This window comes from Musca autumnalis, unplaced genomic scaffold, assembly GCF_047663935.1.
Source record: "Musca autumnalis isolate F117 unplaced genomic scaffold, ASM4766393v1 scaffold_3, whole genome shotgun sequence".
Classification (NCBI taxonomy): domain Eukaryota; kingdom Metazoa; phylum Arthropoda; class Insecta; order Diptera; family Muscidae; genus Musca; species Musca autumnalis.
In genome coordinates, this window is record NW_027411866.1 from 163,622,099 (window position 1) to 163,637,125 (window position 15,027).

General features: G+C 36.1%; 1 protein-coding gene across 3 annotated transcripts in view; it reads right to left on the minus strand.

The window, feature by feature from the left end:
- The window catches only part of LOC141398062 (uncharacterized), a 367,734-nt gene that overhangs the window by 193,848 nt on the left and 158,859 nt on the right, over positions 1-15,027 (minus strand). The window lies entirely within an intron of this gene.

Consider the following 15,027-nt stretch of genomic DNA (forward strand, 5'->3'; position numbering starts at 1 on the left):
AAACATACTTGGGGTCAAAAACCGTTATTTCGAAGGTATAAATACCTACAAAATGGAGGTATGTACCTCCCTTTGCGGTCTACATAAAATGTGTCACCTAACCGACAATTTTTTGCAAGCAAATTTGTGTATTAAGCACATGGGGTCTATCTTAAAACGTAGACCGATATAATGGATCAATACCAAACACTCTAGAAGTTCATTAACAGGTCTTAAATTATAAATGTTGCGAGCTTTATTTTCTTTTCAATAGACACAAGGGGTATTAAATAAATATCTTTTCTTTAGACACAACAAATGTTCAAATTAAGCTCCCGAAAAGGGTTAATAATTTAATTTAAACGAAAAATTTCACATCAACGAAGTTCCGAACATAATTGCTACTCGCAGTAGCTACAATTACTTGAGTTAAAATGAAAGATCTTAAACACACTGCACAGTTTACTCGAAATATCTCTGAGCGTACATAGTACATCTCTTAGATATTTAAAATCAAAGGTTCCATTCCCAAGTGCTATTGACCTCTGCAACGTGATTTCAAGGAATGGATATTTGAGGCCTGCACCTGGAATGTTCGCACTCTATATGGTAACATGGGGCGCCTTCGCCACGTTTTTGTTCAAAATGTTCTCATACCGACACCGTTAAAGTTTTTTCGAATATTATTTTTGGTACAAATATTAGCGTATCTTGACTATAAGTTTTGATATATAAGTGGTTATAATTTTGTTTTTAAAATATTATTTTTGAGAATTTACAAAATGTCTAAAAAGTGGCGAAGCCTCCCCACCCAAGGGGTAGCTTCGCCACCGATATTGAACATTCTCCAGCGGACTCTAAAACTGTAATTTACCATACTTCTTCCTTAAATATCAACATTATGCAAAAAAGGAACATGTTTTCTATGGAATAATCAAAAATGATTCTAAAATTCACAAATAGTAACCGATTCTAGCGGTTAATTGAAATAGGTTCCTTGAATTTAGGTACAAAAATCATAATATTACCAAAACAAGATACGTTTATGATACTTTTTGATTCTAACTTCACATTATAGTGTGGTATATCTATGGCATAGAGAATTGAAGTTAAACATGACAAATTTCTGACATTAACCCCCCAACATATCTCATAATATGAATATATTGACATTTGTTATTGTTTTTTACATGTAAATTATTGGGATTTCTATTCTTCAATAGTTGTCTTCTAACGGTATAAAATATGTTTTTGATATCACAAAAGGTAAAGAAGATATCACAAAAAACATCTACCATAAGCTTTGTTCCTTTACTTTTTTAATGGTAAGGGTGGCAAAAGAGAAAAGTGTCAAAGTTGCTCAAAATTGCTCTCTCATGAACATTTTTACCAGAAAAGTAAAGGAACGGAAAAATTGTATATCTGGCAGCAATGTCAAAAAGAAACATAAAAAATCAATTTTCGTCTTTTATTTCACAGTTTTTAATTTAGTTTTCGACTTTTTCTTCTGTTTATCGTCTATTTGTGAAATAGTCGTCAAACAAAAGTCGAAAAATCAGTTCTGCCATTTTTTACCTGCAGAAATGTTGCTGGTAGCCTGTGGTAGAAGAGAAAGCCATTTTCGCTCTCTCTCCCCTCTCACTCTCTTAAAAATTGCTTCCAGTTTTGCCACTTTTCGGGGTTAAGGAACGCTTTGCAGGTTAAAAATGGTAACAAATGGGAAAAATGGTAACCTCAGGTAAGTAAAGGAACACAGCTATAATTATTTTTCCCAATACCCTCAAAACACAAAACAGCGTGCGTCCGTTATCATACTTATGACACAACTGCCAACTTTTGGGAGATGATAGACCTTCATTAAACTCACAATTTTGCCTTTAACGGATTTTTTCTAGCACTTGTATTTTGCGAGAAAATCAGCGATGGCGTACCCGCCCCAGTGGCGAAGGCGCCCCATGTTACCATATATATAGATAACGTGCAGTTTACGCATTGGCAGATGTACTTGAAAAGTACAAGGCCGACATTACTGCCATACAGGAAATAAAATGGATTGGGAAAGGCGTCACAACAACACCTAAAGGTGACGCACTGCATTATAGCTGCCATGACACAAAGCATTAGTTTTGGTTGCGATCGGAGATTAAAATTCTTCAACATCAGCTTTATTTGCGCCCATGCACCCACTTAAGATTTTAATGCCAGAATTGGGAAGGAGAATATCTTTGGCCCAACAGTCGGGAAATTCAGTCTCCACAGTGAAACATCGTACAATGGTATGAGGCTGATAGACTTTGCAGCTGCAAACAACATGGTAGTTAGCAGTACCAGATTTAATCATCTCGATATTCATAAGGGCACTTGGCTGTCTCCAGATCAAAGAACAAGTAATCAAATTGATCATGTTGTAATATATGGAAGACATTCATCCAGCGTGTTGGATGTACGATCGTTCCGAGGCGCAAACATTGATTCGGACCACTACCTTGTTGCAGCAAAGGTGCGTACTCGTATAAACGTTGCAAATAAAGCACGACCAGATACAACATGGAAGTTGGACATCGGTAAGCTGCAAACACAACAGATAGCCACAGCATATTCCACTCAACTGGCCCAAGTGCTTAATGAAAGCACTCCTCGTCCCGATAACATATCAGCAAAATATTGCCCACTCCATGAAAACAACCGAAAAATCCATACTTGGATACCAGAGACCTCCACCAAGGAATCCCTGGTATGGCCAGGAGTGTCGTGCTGCTACCGAAGAGAAAAAATGCGACACATAGGGCTACTCTACAATCAGTAGCAACACGTAGCGTACGAGAGAGGTATCGGGAGAAAAGGAGAGAGGAGAAACGTCTTTTCCGCAGGAAAAAAAGAGAGATGGGAAAGCAAGAGTGTGAAAAAATCGAGATGTACATGAGCCAGAATGAAGTCCGAAAGTTCTACCAAAGAGTAAAACATCAAACTGATGGCTTTCGTACAAGCGCATCCTCCTGTAGAGACCAGCGAGGTAATTTGGTAACAGATACAGATAGTGTACTTAGGTTATGGAAAGAACATTTGTCCAAACTGTTGGTATCCGATAGTAGCGATAACGGCGAAGATACCACAGATCCAATCCCAGAAGATGGTATTGAATGTATACCGCCCAGCCAGGATGAAGTAAAGACAGCAATAAACCGGCGGAAGAATAATAAGGCAGCAGGAGTCGAGCTGTCCAAGCCGGAGGTGACACGCTGATAAAGTGTATGCATCAGCTAGTTAGCACCATCTTGCAGGAAGAACGCGTCCCCGACGATTAGAACGTGAGCATTCTATGTCCAGTCCACAAGAAGGGAGATAAGACTGTGTGCTCCAATCACAGGGGCATAACTTTGCTCCCTATTGCATATAATATAGTATCTGGCATATTGTGTGAGAGGCTAAAGCCTATGGTCAATGAAATTATTGGACCCTATCAGTGCGGCTTAAGACCGTCAAATCCACCATTGACCAGATATTTACCTTGAGACAAATCCTGAAAAAAGATCCAAGAAATGCACATCGACACCTTCCATCTTTTCGTCGATTATAAAGCAGCCTTCGACAGGCCTATACGTACAAAAGTGTTCCAAGCCATGTCTGATTTTGGTATTCCTGCAAAGCTCATTAACTGATACTCGGTCCTCGGTTAAAATAAGAAAGAACCTATCCGAAGAGTTTATTACCAAAAGAGGTTTTGGACAAGGAGACGGCCTCTCGTGTGATCTTTTCAACATTCTGCTGGAAAAGGTTATACGAGATGCGAAGGTGAAAAGAAGTGGAACAATATACACTTGCTTATGCTGACGACATTGACATCATATGTCGATGGGTAAAGGAAGTAACTGACACCTTTGCAAAAGTCGAAAGGAATCTGCTAAAGTGGGTCTGGCGGTAAACGGCGAGAAAGCCAAGTTGATGATGTCGACGCGCAATGCGTCATAGAGATCGGGCCAACTGTTGACTTTGACAACATCAGTTGTGAAATACGAAGAAGAATAGTGTTGGCCAACAAATGCTACTTCGGTCTGAGTAAGCAGTTTAGGAAAAAAGCCACATCTCGTCAAACAAAAAAAAAACGCTGTACAAAAATCTAATACTACCCGTGCTGATGTATTGTTCCGAAGCCTGGGTACGTGCGCAAGCAGACAAGGCAGTGCTTGGTGTGCTTGAGAGAATAATTCTTCGAATGATCTATGGACCAATCTGCGTTGACGGTGAATATCGACGTCGTATGAACCCCGAGCTGTATGTGCCATACAACGACATCAGTATAGATAAAGGTATCGAGATGCAACGATTGCGTTGGCTAGGCTATATCATAAAAATGAGCGATGATGAACCCGCTAAAAAGACGTATAAATACGTGCCACATGGCGGTGCACGCAGAATTTGCAGGCCTAAGCTTAGATGGAGCAAACAAGTGGATGAAGAGATAAAAAGAGCGCGGTATTCCAGAAAGCGAAGCAGTAAACAGAGAAAATTGGAGATCTTTTTTTAGTTCGGCTTATAGAATAAATGTTCTGTATTGGGCCAGCTAAGTAAGTAAGTAGTAGGATTTTGAACTCAAATTATCAAATTTAATCCACGTCTGCGAGACGAAGTTCTCCGGGTCCACTAGTATATTATATATTACACTGTACAACAAAATTCAATTTTTTTCAAAATGATGGGAAAAATCGACTAGATTATGAAAGTAGAGCTAAAAATATGAGACACGTGTATCGGCGTTTCAAAAGTTTACGTCGGAAAGTAACCAAAATAGGCGGGGCAAGTTCCGCCCATTTTTAATTTTTTCGAAATATTCGAGTTCAGATATCTTTGAATTCTTGCATTTCAGGTATATAGTGTCTTTGGCAACTTTATAGAGCAGTATGTGGGCAATATTTTTGTTAAAAATTTTAAGCCTCATGCGGTTCATCAAAGAGGTCTTTTTTGTCCTTTTTTCAAAATCTTTCAAAAACTCCTTAATAATGTGATTGTATCAAATCCAAATATTCTACAAAATTGTTCGCCATAAAATTTTACTATAGGTCTCAGAATACACCAAATCTGTTACTCTTGCCTAATCGCCAGGAATCTCTAAAAATGAAAAACACGTTTTAGGGTTAAAGTCGGACTTCATTTGAGTTTATTCAAAATTGTCCCACAAAACATAATTTTCGAGAGATAATGGCAGAGACAAAAGTATTCTTCGTCAATTTTCACTATGGGTCACCACAGAAATGAAATGTCAATTTACATTTTATAGGATGAAAATATCAGTATCAATTTTGCTGAAAAAACATGAAAATATTTCCCAATTTTTTTGATGAAAAATTTGTCGTTCTTTTTTCGAGTTGGTACATGGAAGTAATATGAAACTTGGTTATAGGTGAAAAGTGTCAAGGGATGAAATATTCTACACAAAATTTCACTATGAACTTCAAAATAAACCATATATCTATATATACTATTTCCTTAAAAAAATAGATTACAAATTTATATACATTAGGATGAAATTATATGTTTTAATTTTGGACTGTTAATTTTACATAATTCCATACTGGATAAAAATCTAGCAAAGTCCTTTACTTTTTGGGAATATTGTTAAAAAAAGAAATGTTCCAAATGAAATTTCATTATGGGTCTCTGAATAAAAGAAATCTGTAACCATAGCATATAACATTCTTAGCAGCACTTGTTTTTAATATATATGTTTTAATGCCACATTTCCCAATTTTCATACAGATTGCCGTTGTGATTGGATACTGTAAATATCATATTGATGGTTTTTCGTTGTGAATTAATACAGAAGATGTTGTGCGTTCCATTCATAATGCTTTTGAAATATTTGTGGTGCATATCACCGACGTAGCCAGGGGGGAGGCCCGGGGGGCCCGGGCCCCCCCCGAAATGGGAACTTTTTATACGGTTTTGGTACATTTTACTCGCAAAAGTTAAAATTTTGTCCATTGGGCCCCCCCCGAAATGGTGTCGAAAGCCATTTCTGACTACGTCCCTGGTGCATATATATTTGGAATATAAAAAAACCCTCATTGGACCTGCCTAAATTGCGTATTTGTAGTACTTTCAACTTAAATTCCGTAGTTTGGATAAGCCATTGGTTGCTTATATTGTAAATGAAAATTCATTAGAGGTCTACGGTCAAGTGAAAATATAGGTGTCATATGGGCTCTCACATGCACAATTTGGTGTGGTCCAAAAAATACAATGATGGGACTAACTCCTATTTTAGTGGCATGTAGAATTTTGTGTAGAATATTTCATCCTTTGACACTTTTCACCTATAACCAAGTTTCATATTACTTCCATGTACCAACTCGAAAAAAGAAGGAAACATTTTTCATCAAAAAATTGGGAAATATTTTCATGTTTTTTTCAGCAAAATTTATACTGATATTTTCATGCTATAAAATGTAAATTGACATTTCATTTCTTTGGTGAACTATAGTGAAATTTGACGAAGAATATTTTTGTCTCTGACATCATCTCTCTAAAATTATGTTTTGTGGGACAATTTTGAATAAACTTAAATGAAGTCCGACTTTAACCCTAAAACGTGTTTTTCATTTTTAGAGATTCCTGGCGATTAGGCAAGAGTAACAGATTTGGTGTATTCTGAGACCTATAGTAAAATTTTATGGCGAACAATTTTGTAGAATATTTGGATTTGATACAATCACATTTTTAAGGAGTTTTTGAAAGATATTTGAAAAAAGGACAAAAATACCCCTTTGATGAACCGCATGAGGGTGAAAATTTTTAACAAAAATATTGCCCACATACTCTTCTGTAAAGTTGACAAAGACACTATATACCTGAAATGCAAGGATTCAAAGATATATTAACTCGAATATTTCGAAAAAATTAAAAATGTGCGGAACTTCCCCGCCTATTTTGGTTACTTTCCGACGTAAACTTTTAAAACGCCGATACACGTGTCTCATATTTTTAGCTCTACTTTCATAACCTACTCGATTTTCCTCGTAATTTTGTTGTTGTTCTCGCACAGTGTTATTATTTTCCTCACCGCATATTTGAAATTAAGTTCAATAATTTGTACACTCACACATATGTTCAGAAGAATTTACGTTTTTTTCAACAGCTAATGTAATACATGTTATATTTGCGATTACAAATTGCATTTCAGTAAGAGCGTGTGTTTGCAATTTTTATTATTTTTTACTTATTTTGCTCTATTTCTCTTTCGTGCAACTTTTCATTAGGAATGAGGTCAATTTGTTGTTTATATATGCGAATATGTGTATTTATAATTTATAATAACGGTATTGTTTTTTGTTTTGTTTTCTTCCATCCAACAAAGCCAATCAGCTAACGGGCCATTAGACTTGTACGCTTACCAGAGAAAGTACAATAACACAATTTCATATCGTTTTAACCTCACACCATGATTTCTACTTCATTCTTTTTGTTGGTGTTTGTTTTTTTTCCTTTTTTTAAGATTTATTATTATTGCTTTAAATTAGTTTATTGTTTGTTCTTTCATTTCTTTAGTTTCTATTCACACTCTTGTTGAGAGTTTTTTATTCTTTGTGTGTGAGTGTGTTTTTTTTTTCTTTTCAATTCTATTATTTACTACCTTGGAACCTCCATCCGATTCAATAACTGCTGTAGTTTGGTGTTGTAAGCAGCTCAAACAGTTTGGTTGAAAATTTGTTTTTGTGGTTACCCACTTTGTTGGCAGTAATAACGTTGATGATGATGACGATGATGGTTGTTGATAACAACCACGATGTTGGCTAAACTATTGATGGTACCACCACCTCAACACTTGTGATCCAACGGTCATCGAATTCTCCCCACGAAACACCATTAAAGTAATGGATGTTTTCCTTTGTATTCTTTACCCTGCACTTACTTTGATAGTGTTTTTCTCTTTTTTGCTAGATTACTGGGTCAATTTAAACACACAAAAAGTTCAAATGTTTTAAAAGTAAGATTTACCATAAACCGTTTACATTCATTTGTACTTCTCCACGGTGCAGGAGAAGTACAAAGTAATCAAAAGCTAAAAATCATTCCGTAGATTAACAGAAACTATTTTACGTGCATACTTGTTGAAGCAAAGTAATAACTGGGGTTATGGTTATCGGGGTTAATTCAATTACATTTGCCAAGGAGAATTTTAAAAGGAAATTATTAAAAGTGAAGAGGATGTGAGAGGATTTTAGGAATATGTTCAATAACACTGTGTGTAATTTTTTGTGTCATGGAAAATTAACCATATTCTGACACCGCAGCGTAATGGAAGACGAAAAATAAAAAAGACACGTGTCTCGGCGTTTTTCCCTGTTACTTCGAATTTCGCGGTTATGGGCCCCCAAAAACCTGAGGCCTTGATGTCAAAAAGGACCATTTTGTCAGGCTCATATCTTCTAAACCGCTAAGAATTTTGGTTTACTCGTGGAGGCAAAGTTGTAGCTCTCATCTTAAAAAATAATAATTGTGAAGACATAAAATCCATTCAACCTTATCTTCAAGGTCAAAATCGTTAAGGTCAAGTTTCTGTTATAATTTTTTCTCAGATTTTGGCCTACAGATATCAAACCGATCAAAATTGAATCACACAACTAACTACAAAAATGTACCTTATATCTCAATAAACAAGTTTCTAGAACATACGAACCCTGTAGAAATGGTTCTTAAAGGTCAAAATAGCAAAACAAATGCAATTTTTATTTTCATTTTTCGGTTTCTGCTCCATAGAAATTAAACCATTCAAAATTCAAGAAAACATTCAACCACAATAATGTAGCGAATATATTAGATGATTTTGGTATTCCTGCAAAGCTCATTCGACTTTGTAGAATGACATTAACTGAGACGAGATCCTCAGTTAAAATTGGAAAGAACCTCTCCGAAGAGTTTACTACCAAAAGAGGTTTCAGACAAGGAGACGGCCTGTCGTGTGATCTATTCAACATCCTGCTGGAAAAGGTCATACGAGACGCGAAGGTCAAAAGAAATGGAACGATATACACGAACAGCCACATGTTACTGGCTTATGCCGACGACATTGACATCATGGGTCGATCGGTAAAGGAAGTAACTGACACCTTTGCAAAAGTCGAAAGAGAATCTGCTAAAGTTGGTCTGGCAGTAAACGGCGTAAAAACCAAGTTGATGGTATCGACGCGTAATATGTCCATAAACACCGCACCATCTGTGAATGTTGGTACCTATAATTTTGAGGTAGTAAAGGACTTCGTCTACCTCGGCACCGCCATAAACACAACAAATAACATCAGTTGTGAAATACGAAGAAGAATAGATGCTACTTTGGGCTGAGTAAGCAGTTTAGGAATAAAGCCACCTCTCGTCAAACAAAAATAACACTGTACAAAACACTGATACTACCCGTGCTAATGTATGGTTCCGAAGCATGGGTACTTGCTCAAGCAGATAAGGCAGTGCTTTGTGTGTTTGAGAGAAAAATTCTTCGAAAGATCTACGGGCCAATCTGTGTTGACGGCGAATATCGGCGTCGTATGAACATCGAGCTGTATCAACTATACAATGACATCAATATAGTTGAACGAATCGAGATACAACGATTGCGATGGCTAGGCCATGTTATAAGAATGAGTGATGATGAACCCGCTAAAAAGGCGTATAAATACGGGCCGCATGGAGGTTCTCGCAGATCTGGAAGGCCAAAGCTTCGTTGGAGCGAACAAGTGAAACGAGATATCACAAAGCTACATATCCCAGATTGGGAAAATACAGCAGCAAACAGAGAGGATTGGAGATTTTTTCTTAGTTCGGCTTATGGAACAAATGTTCTGTAAAAGGCCAGCTAAGTAAGTAAGTAAGTAAGTAATATATTAGTATACAACTTTGTGGAACATCAGAGCCCACTGCGAACTATTCTTAAAGGTCAAAATAGCAAAAAACTTTAGAAAATATTCGATTTTTATACTTTTTTCTCCGATTCTGGTCCATAGTTACCGAACCGTTCAAAATTCAAGAATACAAGCAACTACAAATATGTACCTAAGATCTCAGTTAACAACTTTCTAGAACATATGAACATTCTAGGAGCGGCCCTTTAAGCTCAAAATTCCATTAGTTTTACTCATTCTTTCCTGATCAGGTCCGTAAATAACAAACTTTCAAATTTTCAAGAGTGTTGAACAGTTTGTTATTTCCAGACCTGAGCATTAACCATAATATAATTGTTAGTGAATTTTGAACACGAAGGACCGCTCCTAGAATGTTCATATGTTCTAGAAAGTTGTTAACTGAGATCTTAGGTAAATTTTTGTAGTTGCTTGTTTTCTTGAATTTTGAACGGTTGTATACTGATATATTCGCCAAACTATTGTGGTTGAATGTTTTCTTGAATTTTGAATGGTTTAATTTCTATGGAGCAGAAACCGAAAAAAGAAACTAAAAATTGCATTTGTTTTGCTATTTTGACCTTTAAGAACCATTTCTACAGGGTTGTATGTTCTAGAAAGTTGTTTATTGAGATCTAAGGTACATTTTTGTAGTTAGTTGTTTGATTCAATTTTGATCGGTTTGATATCTGTAGGCCAAAATCTGAGAAAAAATTATAACGGAAACTTGACCTTAACGATTTTGACCTTGAACATAAGGTTGAATGGATTTTATGTCTTCACAATTATTATTCTTTAAGATGAGAGCTACAACTTTGCCTCCACGAGTAAACCAAAATTGTTAGCGGTTTAGAAGATATGAGCCTGACAAAATGGTCCTTTTTGATATCAAGGCCTCAGTTTTTTGGGGGCCCATAACCGCGAAATTCGAAGTAACAGGGAAAAACGCCGAGACACGTGGCTTCTTATTTTTCGTCTTCTATCACGCTGTGGTGTCAGAATGTGGTTAATTTTTTTCGTGTCGCACAGTGTAACACATTGAAAGTGCAAATATTAATTAAAAACTCATTTCCCACAGTTCGATAAAAGTAAACGGTATTTGATCACTGTGGAACAGTGATTTGCTTTGAAAAGTTTTTAAACTGATTCCCCTAAGGAAGCTCTCGCTTTTTTTAATAGAAACAACTTCCAAACTGCATTTACGTCAAGAAGTAAACCTTTTTTGCACTAAAATATTGCGCACGATAACTCTAGAAGGTAGTAACCAATTTGCTCCATACATTGTACATCATAATATTTCCATCACACATAGATCAGGTTCGGGTACCAATCCACAAAATTAAATGAATGGTACCGCAGTACCTTGTGGCGTATGAATTATGTCAGATATATAATATACGTTCCATTACTCGATATCAATAAGAATAAAGCAGCTGTTTCCATTTGGAGATTTAGGTAGAACAAAACACTTAAGGCCTTTAAATAATAAATTTGTTTTAAAACACTCACGCGTACAAATACAACAACAAATATAAGCACACACAACATAACACAAATTTTTCTTAAAACGATTTTTTGCCACGCTTGTCTCAAAAATTGTAAATGTGTGTGTTGTTGTTGTGTTTGCTTGTGTTTTGCTTGATAAATGTTACCCAAACAAAAATGTTTATTAACATAAACTAGGCTAGAATGTTGGCGTTTTGTTACAAATATACTTTCACACACACAAACATATAACCATATTGGAAATGTACACCATCCCTGCAAACATTTTCTATCGCTTGCTTGACGCAAAAGTCACTGAAAACTGATTGTTGTGTCTACTGCGACAGTCGCATTTGTTTCCGAAAAGACAAAAATGACTAAAGAAACTGTTCCACTTATGCGATCCAAACTCTATTTTCGCTTCCGCCACTGTTGTATGTTTCTTATGCGATTCAGTTGGGGTGTCGGAAGCGGGGCACTTTGATTGTGCATTAGGTACTCATGCAGGTGCCGTTTACGAAACTTTCAGTAGTGACGGAACCGACAGTACTTATAAAAGGCTATTTAGTTGTTTTATTGTTTATTCAAACATATAATTATTATTCATTTGAATTTAATGTTATTGCGGTTATAAAAGATGCATTTTATTATAAAATTGATCAAAAAAGAAACAATTTTTATAATACAATGCACCTTTTATAACCGCATTAACATTAAATTCAAATGAATAATAATACGTTTGACTTACATTTTTATACAAGTTGTTAATATACATCTTAACAGCTTTATTTTCATTTAAATTTTTGTATCAAGTTTGTACCGATTGCTAACAGAACGTCACAAGAACTGAAGAAATCACGTCAATCGACTTATGTTTTATCCTACTTATTTGCTTTCATTACAATTCGTTTAACTGTTTGCAAGATAAATTGTTGTTGTACTGCTGCCACTATTGTTTTGAAAACATTACTCTCTATAATAGAGAGTAGTATCAAAACTCCAGACTTTAAGCATTTGTTTTTGTACAACATAAAGTGTCGCTTTTTATAATACTCTAAGTCGCGCAGTTGTGACCACATACGGATAAAAAAGCGATAACAACATATTTGTTCTTGTAAATAGACAACATTCGCATTTTTAACTGAATGCAGGCACTTTACGGAGACGCATTCACTGAGAGAAGATATATTTAACTTCCAAATGTTTGGAGGGATCAACCGCATTTGTGTGGAAATATGTGACCACACATACATGCATGCATGCAAACAAACACATGTGCAGTCTAAAAAAACACACACAAAATCTGACAAATTTTTACCTAAATAAATTCGTTTGAAAATCTGTATCAACCACACATTGCTTGAATAAATTAAGGTAAACTTTATGTTGCAACAACTACTTAAAATGTATGTCACACACACGTATGTAGGTATATGCACATTAGGGTTATGACTTTTTTACAACCTCATATCCCTGTATCATAGCGTGATGACTTTCTTTAAAGATTATATAAAATCTTATTTAAAAGGTGATAAGGTGAACAAAACCTGGCGGACAAATTGATTTTACAATTTGAATTTATCAGAATTATGGGCAATTTTTTAAGTGACTGTAAGCAGATATATAATCTGCATAAATAATAAAAAATAATTAAAAAATTCAGTGTTTTATTTATAAGTGCACTTAAAACCAGAAAATAATTTGTAGCTTAGCCTCAATAAGTATATTCTTCCTCATGATGGAATCTCTCAAAAAACGCTTGCCGTTTAATTTTGCCACCATTTTTAATTTAAATGCAAGCGTTTTATTTGACAGATTTCATCATCAGGAAGAATATACTTATTGAGGCTGAGCGACAAATTATTTTCTAGTTTAAGTGCATTTATAAATAAAACTCTGAAACTTAATTTTTTTTAATTATTTTTTATTTTTAACTTTTTAGTAAATACATTTTTTGACGACTGAGAAGTCCATAACCCAATTACACTCTATTTAGGCGGAAAATGTAGATGAAAATTTTAAATTGCCTGAAATCGAGTGGCACAGTTATATGGGGGCTACACCAAACTCTGACACATGTCCACAATTTTTGGTGGGGGAGTTTCTTTCTGTACAATTGGGAACTCCAAATGCCAAGTTACAGCCAATTCGGACAAAAAATGAAGATATAATCCTCAAAACAACTGAAATCGGGTGGTAATGAAACTCATATTGGTTATACCCTCAGCATTTATGCTAACGAGGGTATATACCACTGATGACCAAAAACACACATTTGCAGATTATAACTTGCGCTAGTGTGAGTGGAAACGTAAACAATGCATTAACCGAACGAATGTGTTTACAGTGTGCGTGTGTGTCGTATGCCCGCGGGCATAGGAAAGTTGTTGTTGGTGGCCATCACTGGTTTATACCCTTTCATTCGGGCAAAATGTGCCTCATCGAAATAATGGTTTTAGACCCCAAGTATGTTTGGACGAAATGTGTTGCAGACAATTTGGAGTTGATTAAGCCATGTCCGTCCGTCTGTCTGTCTGGCTAGCTGGAGCGCACGATAAATCTCGAACGGATGAACCGATTCTGTCCAAAATTTGGCTTTCGTAATATTTTGTCCAAACTTAGTTTAAGTAGTTTACGGTACCTCCCCCACAAAAGTTCGGATATGTTCGGAAAATTTGGTCCATACTTTGCACATCGTGAAATTTCTGCCAGACTTAGATGACGTTCCAATATGGACTCAATCGGTCCAGTCCTTCGGGTACGTCCCACACAAAATTTCGGATAAGTTCAGATTAGGACCTGCTCGCGGATCGCTTTGATCTATGCTGCAACAATTTGTATTCATTGCCGCCCATACGGCGGTACAAGTTTCAGCAGGGGCAAGTCCATACTTCCTGAGAAAATAGCCTGAAAGATGCAATAAACCCCTATGATACCGTGTGTAGTGGATGGAGCGCAAGATAACTCTCGAACGGATCTGCCGATTCGGTCCAAAATTTAGACTTCGTAATATTTTGTCCAAACATAGTTTAAATTTGAAGATAAGCCATATCGGTCCACTCCTTCAGGTACCAGCCCCACAAAATCTCAAAAATGTTGGGAAAAATTGTGCGCACGATAACTCTTGATGGGAGCGATCGATTTGGTCCATGCTTTACACATCCTAATATATCTTCCAGATATAGATCAGTTCGAATAGGGACTATATTTGTCCACTCCTTCGGGTACCTCCCACACAAAATTTTGGATAAATTCACTTTAAGACCTGCTCGTGAAATACTTTGTTTTTTGTTGAAGCAACTTGCATTCGCTGCCTCAATTACGACAGTAAAAGTTTTTTCAAGGGTAAGTCCATACTCCTTGAGAAAACAGCCCGAAAGTTGTAAAAACCCCTATGGCACTATATGTAGTGGCTGGAGTGCTCGAACCGAATACTGCTTTCGTCCACCCTTTGATATTATAATATTTCTTCGAATATTAGATGAAATTCGAAGGTGGTGCTATAAGTCCACTCCTTCCGATACCTCCCCCACAAAAGTTCGAAAATATTGCTTAAATGGTACGCGCGATTTCTCATAGACGTAACAACCGATTTGGTCCAAACTTTGGATCTCTAAATATTGTCGAAACATAGTTTATGTTCAAATTTGGGCCCTATCTCTCCAATCCTTATGGT